The following is a 14396-nucleotide window of genomic DNA, read 5'->3' as shown; positions in this document are numbered from 1 at the left end:
TAATTGCTGTGTGCAGTGGTTGCTTTGTCCTTCATACATGACTTCCAATGAACAGAGCAGGCGTAGTAATAATCAATTTATTCTGCTGTTAATTCTAAACTTAAGGGAAGACCGTAAATGGTGAAATTTGCAGGCTGGGTTATTTCCAGCAATATCTATATTATTGCCAGCAGTAACCCCTGGGTTACAGGGTGAAGAAATAAAATGCTCTAATGACTCCCATTATGATGACCAAAAGGGATTTTTGCCCTATTATTTAGAGCCCCAGTTCCATTTCATATTAGAAATGCATTTATGTAACAAATTTTTGCATAAGCAGTAAACAACATTTCTTTGCTGACACCCATGGAGAAATCCTAGTATATTTGTAGGAGAACTGGTTGGAGGGCAGCATAGCGCTGTCTAATGTGGTAGTCATGCCACTTGCATGGTAGCCTTGCCCACTCACACGCATTCTTTGCCCTGTTTTCTGCCTTTTTGATCCTGACTACTGACAATTTAATTTCCCTATCATCCATTAATAAATGAGTTACATTGGCTCCTTCTTTTTATATTGTTGGTAATAGTTTGTGTCGTGTTAGGCCGGGTACACATCAGGCAATATATTGGATGATATTTTGTTCCAACGCTGATCGTCCATATCACTCAGTGTGTACCCTCGATTGTGCATTCACATGCGTCGTCAGCGACATCATCCCATCTGATGGGAATAGTCCTAATGCTTTCAGCATGGGGCTGGTTATACCTGGCAGGGTACTCAGCCTCAAGGCTGGTGTTCATTACAGCAATGGGTCCCCATGCTGCAGTATGTCTGCTATAGTGTAGGGATGGGAATTGAATGACGAAATATCTGAAGCAATGTTTTGCCATATATTTGTGATTTTGCAATGTTTAATCACCATTAATGGTTAGCAACTTTCCCAGGGGCCCCTACACTGTTTGTCCCTGTGGTCAGCCAAGGCTGTGTGAGTTACACTTTCAATGTTTTTATTTTTTAAAACCTACATGAAAATATCCATTCACCATTATCAAAATGATAATGAAAACTGGTGTATCAAAACATATGCTTAATGGTTTATTATCATACTTTACCCAAGCTAACACATTTAGGTGGTAATGTAGCCTGGGGGCATCTGCAAGATCCCGGCGTGTCTGCCCAATGTTTTAAAGTAGCAGTCAATAAAAAGGCAACACCAATCTGATTTGTCTTTTATCTTATTGCTACAGTAAAACATCAGGCAGACTTGCTGGGATCTGGCTGATGCCTGCAAGTTGCAGGGTTATTACATTTTCCCCTTACTATTATATACTGAGCTATAGGGATGGATCCATACAGTGCTTGCATATACGCAAGTTATATATTTATCTGGAGTTCTTTGGTCTTCACTTTCCCTTCTGAGGTGGGTGTCCTTTTGACCCAAGGGAAACATAGAAACAAGCTGGGTCGCCGAGAGCGGTGTGGAGCCATATACGCGCACGCAGGGGGGGGTTCTGAGTACCCAGAATCCCCCCTGCCCGCTGATCAGGAAGTGTAGTACTGACCGCAGTGAGGGTCACATTCAGACCCGCTCGCGAGCGCTGTACGCTTGCAAGCGGGTAAATGTTTCCCAAATGCGTATGCGCACGACGGAGGCGCCTCCATCGTGCGCATGCGCGAGACCCGAATAACGACGGGGTAGCAGTTGTTATGGGTCTCGCACCAAAGGGAGCGTGCTGTCGATGGTGATTGACAGCACACCCCCTTTGGTGGGCGTGCAGGGGGCGTGGCTGCCCAGACAGAGGCGTTCCCATGGGAACGCCTACCGTCTGGGTCCGGCCCCACTGACATCACTAGTGATGTCAGTGGGAGTGATTTTGGCTCTGATAGAGTCTTGACCATCGCGACCATCATCATGGACGCTCGCATAAGCTGTGGGTGGCCTCGCTAAAAAAAAAACATGCCCTGATTCAGAGCGGGCGCTCGTTTAGAGAGTCCGGCTCTGAATCAGGCCCTGAGTGCGGTCCGCATTACACAGTAACAGGCACACCGCCGCCAACGCCGGGTAGTACACTCGTACTACCCGGTGGCGGTGTGTTTGGTTTAGCAGCCAATTAGCGTCAGACAGACTTTCATTGGTTGCTGTGCCAACTGCCAGAGCCGGCCTGGAGCTCACTCATGAGATTCACCTTGTGGGTGATGGAAGAGACGTCATGACTTCTCTCCCATATTGCAGAGCGGGTCGGGAGGATGGAGGAGCAGACAGCGGCAGGCGCGGGGATTTAGGTAAGTGTTTTTGGTGTCTTTGTCCTATTATGTAAGGGGCACTGCATATGGGGGCCACTACTGGGGGCACTGTATAAGGGGCACTAATGGGGACACTGCATAGGGAGGATTACTACTGTGGGCACTGCATAGAGGGGACCACTACTGGGGGCACTGTATAAGTGGCACTGCATAGGGGAGATCACTACTGGGGGCACTGTATAAGGGGTACTACTGGGGGAACACATAGGGGGACCACTACTGAGGCACTACATAGGGGGACACCTACTGGGGGCACTGCATAGGGGGACCACTACTGGGGGCACTGCATAGGGGGGGCACTACTGGGTGCACAGTATAAGAGTCACTACTGAGGGCACTGTATATGGGGCACTACATAAGGGGCACTACTGGGTGCACCGCATAGGTAGACCACTACTGGGGGCACTGTATAAGGGGCACTTCAGAGGGGGGTCTTCAATAAATCATGCTGGCTGTATTTATTTGCCTGCTGCATTCATGTTTTTAGTGCTAGAGGTGTGTGTGTGCCTATCTATCTATCTATCTATCTATCTATCTATCTATCTATCTATCTATCTATCTATCGTATCTATCTATCTATCTATCTATCTATCTATCTATCTATCTATCTATATGTAGTGCAGGGGAGGCCTAACTACACCACCCATGAAGCATTGATCACATCCCCCTCTTTACATAGATGCATAGCCCTTGACAGGGTTGTAGATGTGCCCCCTCTGGTGGACATGCCCTCCAGTATCGGGACGTCCGATGTCTTTGCAGCCATCGAAAACTTGATTCACCTATAACTAAGTGCAGGTCACACCAATGTCACAAACCTGTATAACTACAATATAGAGGAGTTACTGAGGTCTCATTATGTGACTGGCAATGGATTTAGCAATGGTATTTGTACAAGATGGCTGTAAATCCGGCTTTTCTGAGACTTGTGCAATATGTGTCTGCTGAGTTGGACGCATCCACAGAAACAGAAGCATCTGAATTGCGTCCCGAGCTGATAGAGTCTAATGCGAAATAGGAAATTAAATTTAAAAAAATTTAATTTAAAAAATCTTGTAATTCGCTATATGCGTCCATGAAAAGAAATGCGCCTGTCTCAGTACAACAGCTGGTATGATTTCTGGTTCTGCCCACATGTGTCAGCGATGTCTCCAAACACTTATTTCCCATACTCACTCATCACATACCACCTCATGATAAAAACACAGACACTCCTAAACTGGGGATGAGGGGGGCATAGAGGGGGAGGAGCCAGTCACACTGATTTAATTCTTAAAGTGCCGGCTCCTCTCTTGACCCGATCTATACCCCACATTACTAGCTCCATTGTCCCCTATGGCTGATAAACAAATAGAGGCTATCCCAAAAAGTACAATAGTAAAGATGAGTAGAAGACAGGTGATGCTAGAGATTATCTATATATTATAATCAAGTTCTGATAAAAATTGCATCATCACCTTGGTACGCACGCCTGTTGCACATGGCGCACTCCTGCATCTGAGTCTAATTAAAACTTGAAAACCTCTAAGCGCCCCACAACCCTAACCCTGCTCCCCCCTTAAACAAATCCAAAATAGTTTAAACTAATAAATAACACGCTATCCAAATAACTTCCCTTATGTTTGAAGAGATCTCTTAATCAGTGAGACTTGATAAATGGGTTCTTCAAAGATTCTTCTCTGGTACATACAATAAAAAACAATCTCAGTGTAATTTTATCTTGATACATTAGAGGTGGATAATCTACTTCCGGTTCCCGTCTACGGACCGGAAGTGATGTAGATAGCGATCCGTCACTTCCCTTCCCTTTGTCTATCTCCTCCCTTGAACACATAACAACTTCTACTCAGATGGCGCAAATAACGTGAAATAGTCCTTACATCAAAGAAAAAAGTTCCTTAATATCTGGATATGGTTCTTTCAAGGACATTGATCTTTCTCCATATACACTCCTTCTTAAATGAATTCCTCAATGATTGGTATAGAAGAGAAGAATACAAAACTTTTTTCTTTGATGTAAGGACTATTTCACGTTATTTGCGCCATCTGAGTAGAAGTTGTTATATATTCATTTGATTATTTTGAGGATTTGTGAAGAGTTCTCTATTCTCCTCAGGGGCTGCACTAAACGTTTTTTGTGCTGTCATTATTATTGTTTATTGCTATATTATCTCCTCCCTTAACAGGAAAAGTCAATCATTATTCCCCGTGACACAGACCGGCTATTGGCTCAGGAAGCACAAACAGTGGAGCACATGAAGGGAAGTGACGGAACGCGATTTACGTCACTTCTGGTCCGCGGACGGGAACCGGAAATGGATTATCGACCCCTGATGTTATGTCCGGATAAGAAGGGCGGATATCCTGGTTGCAGAACGTGAATTTTCAAGGGAAAAGCCGGTGATACAAATATAACATGGGGAAAAGTGGACTTTTAGTCTATGGCTTTAGAGACACTGTAAAATAGGGAATGAACTAGCAGATAGGAGGTCTATGTCTGGAATTAGGATATACATTTTATTAATTGCTTATGATATAAATCTCAGTTAGGATGGTATCTCCACATATCTTGAAAAAAAAACCCACTGTGTCGAAACGCGTCAGTGAGGAGGAGCTTTGGAAGTATTCTGGTGGACTTGCTTCTACGGGCTGGAACAGAAGGGTTCCCGGTGACACCTAGACTTTTATGTCTTAGCCTTTATGTCTACTGTTTGAAGTAGACTAAATTTCTGGTAGGAGTCCATTCATATTCATGTCTAAAGAAATTTTTGTGGATGCTTTCTGTTGTTAAATGTATTGGAAATAAAAGCAATATTACACTATTAGAGACTTTTTTCCCCTGTATTTCTTGGGGGAGTCTCTTTTATCTTTTTCTTCCAGTAACGTGGACAGTTGTCAAAAGTGTGTTTTCTCCCTCTCCCTGTATTGCTACATTTGTCTACCTAATCAGTAGACACTATGTCAGGTAGGAGTCCCACCTTATTTTACTTTGTGTGTGCTAATGTATCAAGATAATATTACACTTTGAGATTGTTTTTTATTGCATGTACAGGAGAAGAATCTTTGAAGACCCCATTTATCAAGTCTCACTGATTAAGAGATCTCTTCAAACATAAGGGAAGTTATTTGGATAGCGTTCTTGTTATCTGATTTTGTTATTTAATAGTTTTCTTGTTTTAGTTGAAGTGTTGGTGACACTTTTTTTCACAATTTGGTTGTTTCAGCTCCTGTTTTTGTTGCGCACTGCTTTCTGGTCTATATATTTTGTTTTGAAATCCAAAATAGTTGTCCATAAAGTTTAAAAACACAATTCAAGTATGCACTTTATGTACTCCATGTACTTGCGTGCGGACCAACACAGTAAAGTGCACAGCCTGCCGCCGCCGCAAGTGCCCAGTAGGCACAACAACAACTGGCAGAACAGAAGATGGGCATGTGGAGGAATAGGTACCGAAGTCTAGAGAAAGAGAGAGAGAGGAGAGAAAGAAGAAACAGATGCAGACACAGAGGGGCACTAGAGTCAGAGTGGGGAAAAGAGCAAGACAGTGGAGGAGTGAATAGAGAAAGAGGAGGCAATTGAGAGGCAGAATAGCGAAAGAGAAAGAAACAGATAAAAACAGGTAAGAAAGAGTGGGAAGATTGTCAGAGGGAAAAAGAGAGATGAGGGAGGAGAGAGAGGTGATTCAACTTACGTCTACTTTCACTTTACTTCTTCAGGTATTAGGGTCTACATCCAAGATATGAATGTGCAAATCTAGATTCACACCCATGTGTACATTTACACAAACATATTGACTTACATCCAGACTGGCATAGGCCCTATCTGTGCAGTTATACAGAAAGCATCTACAGCACATCAGTATCACATATGCAATGTTATACATTTATCTTACTTCATGTACTGAGTTTTACATGGTAAGTGGACCTTTTAGCTACTTAACTGATAAAGTTTTGCTGACATTACATCAACCATCTCTCATGAAGCAGTGGAGGATCATGAAGTTGTTATCTGTCTACCACTCATAGTCATCTGGTGACATTTTAGCCCAGTCATTGTGCATGTATCATGTTTCAGGAGGTCTTAATGTCACACCAAAAAAAGGGCAACACTTTGGCAATAAAGTGAATATTATATTAAGACCTTACAGCATGACACATTTCACCTTGTCTACTCCTGTTCTAACCTTTCATTTGTAGTAATATGGGCAAATTCATAAATTGATGCAATATTTGGCTTTTACATGTTTTTTAGCACTGACTCCTGCTTGCAAAGTAAGAAGATACAGTAGCAGACCAGGAGCGTGTGTACTGAGATCAATTATCTTGTTGAAAATGAATTGCTCTTAGGTCTCTTTTACTGGTTCTGTTTGTATGTTGGATTTTGGATAATAGATGATGGATAAATAAATTACTAATTAACTAACTCATATATTGACAGTGAATATGTTAGTGGTCCCAGGCATTCTTGAATTAAGAAGCAAGATCTTGGGCTGTAATATTGCTGAGAGGAGTCTATGTTGAAGGCAGGGCTGCCATCAGAGTTTGTGGGGCCCGATACTGACAAAATAGGCAGGGGCCCCTCCCCACCCGGTGTTTCTGCGACTTAAGCCCTGCAGTGTCTCTCCAGTTCCAGCCAGTCCCCTTCTGTGTCTCCCCAGCCGGCCCCCTTTCTGTGTACCCCCAGCCAGACCCCTATTGAGTCTCCTGGCTGTCTTCCTTGTATGTCTGCAGCCTAGACCTGTTTCCAGCCCAGCCCCCCCTTTGTGTCCCCAGCCAGCCCCCCTCCTCTGTGTCCCCAGCCAGCCCCCCTTTTGTGTCCCCAGCCAGCCCTCCTTCTGTGTCACCAGTTTGCCCCCTTCTGTGTCCCCAGTCAGCCCCTTCAGCATTTCCAGCCCAGCCCTCCTTCTGTGTCCCCAGCCAGCCCCCTTCTGTGTCACCTGTCAGCCCCCTTCTGTGTCCCATTCCAGCCCTCCTTCTGTGTCCCCAGCCAGCCCCCCTTATGTGTCACCTGTCAGCCCCCTTCTGCATTTCCAGCCCAGCTCCCCTTCTGTGTAATCAGCCAGACCCCCTTCTGTGTCACCAGTCAGCCCTCTTCTGTGTCACCAGTCAGCCCTATTCTGCATTTCCAGTCCAGCCCCCTTCTGTGACCCCAGCCACCACACTTACCTTCTTGCTGCTCCGTCCAAGTCCTACTCATTTGACGCAGTTCCTCAGCGGCGCAGTGAGATGTCATGAGGTCACGTGCCGTCTCCCAAAACAAAATCTGTATTACATTGCGGTAGTCAGTTCCAGTGGGCCAGAAAGGGCAGCGAGTGCGCTGCAGGTCGGGGACTTGGGATTGTGCTCAGGCCTCCCTCTCTGTCGGGGCTCAGGACTCCTGTCCCGGCAGTCCCCCCCTGATGGCGGTATGTATAAAATAGGTATTTGGGGTTAGGTCTGACAAGAAATGTGTATTATAATTAATTGATGTATAACATACAGTACAGTAATCACATACCTACCAGAATGAGGCTTAATGATTTTGTAAAAACTATAATTCACACCAATTCAAACTATAATTCACCCAAAATTAGCAAATATACTGGGCGGGATGCAACAAGGTGAGAAATGCGTTAAAACCCCGAAAATGCGTGTTTGACCGCATTTCTCAAATGCACCAAGCCTCAGAATGCGATGCACTCCGGGGCTTGTTTGCTTTGGGTAACGCTTCTTTCCACAGAGTGCTGTGAGAGGGATCGATTGGAACCCTCCAAGCACCTCCCGCAACGTGCGTGTCATTCTGCGCATGCAAACCAGAAGTCCCTCCATCGCAAAGGGGTGCTCTTACCGAGAGAGCGATCCTTTGCGGTGATCAGCATGCATACCGGGGTTACCAATGCCAGCATGCATGTGAAGACCTGCGGATGTATCGCATCCCGACTGCGGTGCGTCATGCATCCCACCCACTGTCTCTCTGTGTGCCCTCCCAGTGAAAATTATTTATATACACTGTGTATGAGATGGCAAGGGGAAAACATTTTTAAATTGTAACACCAATTATGTAGATGGCATAAGAATTGCCATTCTATTTCATCCATACATTTCAACATGATCCATTGCATCTGGTAATTATCTGCTAGATGTTTTTACCAGCTATTTACCAATTAATTTATTAAGTCTTCAATTTCTTCTATAAGAAAATAATATTGGAGCAGACAATTATGTGTTGATTAAAATTCATGGGTAAACACAGGTTTTTAAGGTTACCAAATGTTTGAGCTTAGATGAAGGCAAATGAGTACTGGTATAAGCTTGCAACTCACTGAGGAACATAGGGGGCAACGGCCCACAGGCATCTCCATTATTACCAATTCCTGACTCCCCAGTGGTCTCAGTAGCCTCTCATGGTGGCCTGAGATTACACTGTATATTTGTGACATGAATAAATGAGGGAGCCAATGAAATTGATCCCCTGATGAAGTCAAATTGGATAAAACTGGACTGAACTCTGTGGACACATGAAATAAGTTGTTTTTATCAACATATTGTGAAGAACTGGTGTTTTTTCAGATTATATTATACTAGAGGCAGTGCCAGATTAAGGTCCACATGGGCCTGGAGCTGAAACTTAGGCAGGGCCCATTGCAGAGGTTCCCAAACGCGGTCCTCAAGTCACCCCAACAGTTCAGGTTTTAGAGATATCCATGGTTGAGCACTGGTGGTTAAATCAAATTGCCTGAGGTACTAGTTAAGTCACCTATGCTCAATCGTGGATATTTCTAAAACCTGAACTGTTGTGGAGCATTGAGGATCGCGTTTGGGTACCTCTGGCCTAATGTGTTCTGTTGCACGAGGTGTGGCAATCGTTGTGACAAAACCCATGCAAATGAACATGTGGGGACATGCAAACTACACAGATCGGCCATAATTTATAATTCACGGCTTCTGTGGTGTGAGGGGGATGTAGTCTGCCTACCGGCGGTCGGGATGCCAACAGTAAGTATCAGGGGTAGCTTTAGGATTACACACTAGGGAGTTAGGATTAGGCTGCAGGGGGGAGGGGTAGGGTTAGGCTGTGGCAGGGAAGGGTTAGGCTGTGGGAAAGGTGGTTTAGGGGAAGGGTTAGTGTATTTACCTAAGTATGTCGGGATTCTGACTGTCAGGATGCCGCTGTCGGTATTCTGGCTGCCGGCATCCCGACCGCCAGGATCCCGTACCTAACATCTGTGAGGAAGTAATGTTAACCACTACACCAACCGAAGGGGATACATTGCTATGTATTTTAGTCTTATATATTATCATGGTAATCCATTGTATGTATCTTGTAACCCATTATGAAGACAGTTCTGAAAAGCAGATAGGAAAAAAGTAAATATATAGCAAGAATTTATATTCTGAGTATAGCCTGATTCAGAGATTTCCGTAACTCCGATGTACACATCAATCTCAGGTTACTGAAGATCTGCAAATGCACAGGAGCCGCACTGAGCATTTGCAAATCAGGTCCTGCGATGTTGTTGGCAGTGCCCCAAAAGCCGCCGCATGATTGACATAAAATACAGAGAGCATCATAGTGTCACTAGATAATGCATAAAACATCGCAGTGACTGCCATATAATATAGAGAGCATTACAGCAGGGGCGTATCTAACCCTTGGCCAGGATGGCACTCGCCAGGGGCACCGGCAGAGGGGGGCGCCGACTGGCAGTGCCAAACCCGGCCAGGGCATAGAATCAGGGCAGGGCTGCAAGGACTAGAGTCACAGGCCTATCCCTGGATCCTACCCTATCTAGATGTCCAGGACCAGGCAGCTGCTGGCGCTTACCGGGTGCTGCCTGGTACAATAAAATGTTTGTGTTTTTTTCCAGACAAGGGGCGCGTGACGTCATGACGACACGTGCGCCGCATTGGTGCTAAGGAGCCGGCCCCAGCGTGTTGGGCACAGCTGCAGCCAGAGATGGTAAGTATCTGTGGGCTACGGGGGCTGGATGCGGGGGGCCAGGGGTTGGAGCTGGAAGAACAGAAGGGGGGTTGGAGCTGGAGAGATAGAAGGGGGGCTGGCTGGGAAGAAAGAAAGGGGGCTGAGAAGGGGGGCTGGTTGAACAGAAGTATGCTGGCTGGTGAGAAATAAGGGGTCTGGCTGATAAAACAGAAGGGGGGCTGGTTGGGGAGACAGAGGGGTTTGATGGCTGGAGAGACAGAAGAGCAGGCTAGTGAGACAGAAAGGGGTTTTGGCTGAGTAGACAGGCTGGTGATACAGAAGGGGGTGCTGGCTGATGATACATAAGAGGTTGCTGGCTGATGGGACTATATTTACTAAAGTGCGGGATTTTAGAAATGGAGATGTTGTCCATATCAACCAATCAGATTCTAGCTATTATCTTCTAGAAGGTGCTAGATAAATGTCAGGCAGAATCAAACCCGCACATTAGTAAATATACCATAAGGGGTGCTGGCTGGACAGACGTAAAGGGGGCTTATTATTATATCATCATAATTTTTTTTAGAATAAATTAATCTGTATTTTGCGGTCTTTGGGCCTGATTCAGACCCACTCGCGAGCGGCTGTCCGCTCGCAAGTGGGTCGATGGTCTGCACTGAGCATGCGCACGACGGAGGGAGCTCCGTCGTGCGCATGCGCCAGACACGACGAGCGAAGGACTTTCCTTCGCTCGTTGTGTCCGATCAAAGGGGGCGTGCTGTCAATGTTGATTGACAGCACGCCCCCTTTGGTGGGCGTGCCGGGGGCGTGCCTCCCTGACGGGGGCGTTCCCACGGGAACGCCTCCCGTCAGAAGCCGGCCCACTGACATCACTAGTGATGTCAGTGGGAGTGATTTTGGCTCTGATAGAGCCAAAATCACTCCGGAGCTTGCGGTTGAAAACCTCAACCGCAGGCTCCGGCTCGCAATTTCGATGGTCGCGATGGTCACGACCATCGCGGCCATCAAAATGCACGCTCGTATAGCCTGTGGGTGGTGACCCACAGCTATACGAGTGTCCAGGAGGACGCTCCATGAAAATGGAGCCCGGCCCTCATGCAGAGCGTGCGCTCTGCTCAGAGCGTACGGCTCTGAATGAGGGCCTTTGTTCTGAACGTTATAAGTACAGAGTGTAATTATACAGAAAATATGAGGGGGTGGGGCACTCCATTAATTTGCCAAGGGGTCTTGGACCAGCCATATATATATATATATACTGTATATATACACATACACATATATATATATATATACACACAGTATATATACACACACATATATATAGATATCGGATCCTTCAAGTGCAGTGCAGACAGTCTTGACAGGTATTTTTTTTCCTGTCAACACTGTCTGCACTGCAGGGGATCCTGTGGGCCTATTTTCAAGGAGGGAGAGAGCTGCAGCTCCACCCACTCCATTATTAATCCGGCCCTGACTAGAAGGTGACTCCTCATCTCATGGCTTTTCGGGTAAAATTAAACCAAAATGGTATTTGGTACCGTGCACACTGGACCTCAATTAACTGTGTAAAACCCACTGCATTACTTGCGGATATTGAACGCAGATCTAATACTAGCAAAGTCGTCATGGCGTCAGTGATCCGCTGTGCGGATGGGAGAGAGCGGTCATATTTGCTTCCCCTTGCAAAGGATTGTTTAACAGTCAATTGTTTTGTTAAACTACTACTAGTAGTCTTCTTGGTCCACTTCTGGGATGAAGATCCACCCCCAGCAGCATGCCTAGCGCTCAAGGATTATTCTGAGGAGCCCTGGAAAGCAATAACAAATTGGATGCCAGACTACCTCTGATCATTACTGAGGATATTGAGCATGAAGTTGTTGGTGGTGGAGATTGCAGGTGCTGGGATTTAGTCCCAGTTTCTGATGTTATCAAATATTTGTCATGAGTTCGCTGCAGATGATGTAATAGCGTGGAGGTTCCTAGATACTTAAAGTCTCTACCTTTACTTACTGTGGTTGCACAATGGCTACAGATGGCTTGACAAATGTTATGAAACACAGAAAAAGAGAAAAAGAAGGGCTTGTTGTCAGGATTTGGGTAAAAATAATTCCACAAAGAGGTGGATTTGTTGGTCTTATACCCAGGGATGACAATGCCCTTCTTTTTATCATGGCCAAGAGCTGCTTCCACTGGTACCTGACTTACACAAACAACATCAAAATCCTCAATATCCTCATTAGTGCCAGCGTCAGCTACAGAAATATCCCCCTCATCCTCTTTCAATTCCATGTTGGCATCCTCAATTTCTATGTCATCAACAATACTTATGCTGCTCATCCCCACAAATACAGAGGGAGTAGAAACTGTGGAAGGCAGTTTATCTTAAAGGTCAGACTCACACATAGCACTTGTGGCCACACTTAGACTCTCCCCAGGGATTTCTGACATTTGTGTTTCTGAACGCACAGTTTGATCTACTGTCTTAGTGGTTTTCAGATTTTTTACACTTCTTCTATAGTCTGAGTGAAGAGGTTTTTCATTGTCATGAGAAACAGAAGATGCCTCACCGACAGTTGCAGAACCACCACTCAGAAATAAAGGCCAAGGCCTGAGTCTTTCCTTGCCACTGCGTGTGGTGAATGGTATGTTGCCACTTTTCTGTTTTTCTGCACTAAGCTTTAGAGGTTTGTTTGTCTTTACCCCTGTAAAATCTCGATTTTTTTATTTCAGATACGCTCATTTTTTTAAAGCCTCTACGACAGAGGTTCCCAAAGTCCGCCATTACAGTCCACATTTTAAGGATATCCACTGCTGAGCACAGGTGACTTAATTAGTACCTCAGTCAATTTGATTTAACCATCTGGACTCAAGCATGGATATCCTTAAAACCTGGACTGTAATGGCAGACTGTGGGAACCTCTGCTCTACGCCCTTGAGCATCAGCTTTAGATGATAGTGAAGGACTAGTATCGTCATCATGACTGGTTCCAGCAGCTACAGTGCTAGCATTTGCTTGCTGCTTCTGCTCTTCTCTCGGTTGGTTGGCGTGATCCATATTGATGAAAACACTCAAGTTGTACAAAAACTACTAAGTTACTAATATTATGTATTTACTAATCACCACTAACTGTGGAGTCACAGTACTTGTGTGTTATGGACACACAGAGGGCTAAGGCCCTAGGAGTTACGGTGCTTGTATACATAGAGGGCTAAGGCCCAAGGAGTTATGGTGCTTGTATACACAGAGGGCTACGGCCAACAGAGTCACAGTACTTGTATACTCAGTGGACTACAGCCCAAGGAATCACAGTGCTTGTATACACAATGGGCTATGGACCAAGGAGCCACAGTGCTTGTATACACAGTGGGCTACGGCCTGCAGAGTTACAGTGCTTGTATACGCAGAAGGTTAAGGCCCAAGGAGTCATGGTGCTTGTATACACAGAGGGCTAAGGCCCAAGGAGTTACCGTGCTTGTATATACAGAGGGCTACGACCAACAGAGTCACAGTACTTGTATACAGTATACAGTGGGGTACAGCACAAATAAACAGTTTTTTTTATCTTTTATTAACTTTCTTTTACTTTATTAAACTTTTTTTAAACTTTTCTTGCATTAACTTGTCACAGTACTTGTGTGCTATGAACGCACAGTGGGCTACAGCCCAAGGAGTCACAGTGCTTGTATACACAGTGGGCTATGGCCCAAGGAGTCACAGTGCTTGTATACGCATACGGCTAAGACACAAGGAGTCACGGTGCTTATATACACAGAGGGCTAAGGTCCAAGGACTCACAGTGCTTGTATACACAGTGGGCTATGGCCCAAGGAGTTACGGTGCTTGTATACACAGAGGGCTATGGCCCAAGGAGTTACTGTGCTTATATACACAGAGGGCTAAGGCCCAAGGGGTCACGGTGCTTGTATACACAGATGGCTAAGGCACAAGGAGTCACAGTGCTTGTATACACAGAGGGCCAAGGCCCAAGGAGTCACATGATGCTGAATTGGGGGTGGAGTTGGGGGCATGACCGCATCATCATGGCCCTGCCCCGCTACCCAATGCAGAGATTGCCACATTGTGAAGCAGGAGTGGGGCCATGATGACGCCAATCAGTTCGAATCACATCATTGGCCATCACTCAGCAGTGGGGTGTGAGGCTTGAGGGTGTTTGTGGCAGTGTGGGGGGG

This window comes from Taudactylus pleione, unplaced genomic scaffold (assembly GCF_031769625.1).
Source record: "Taudactylus pleione unplaced genomic scaffold, aTauple2 ptg000967l, whole genome shotgun sequence".
Classification (NCBI taxonomy): Eukaryota; Metazoa; Chordata; class Amphibia; order Anura; family Myobatrachidae; genus Taudactylus; species Taudactylus pleione.
The sequence above is the reverse complement of the archived record's forward strand: the minus strand, read 5'-3'. Positions refer to the sequence as shown.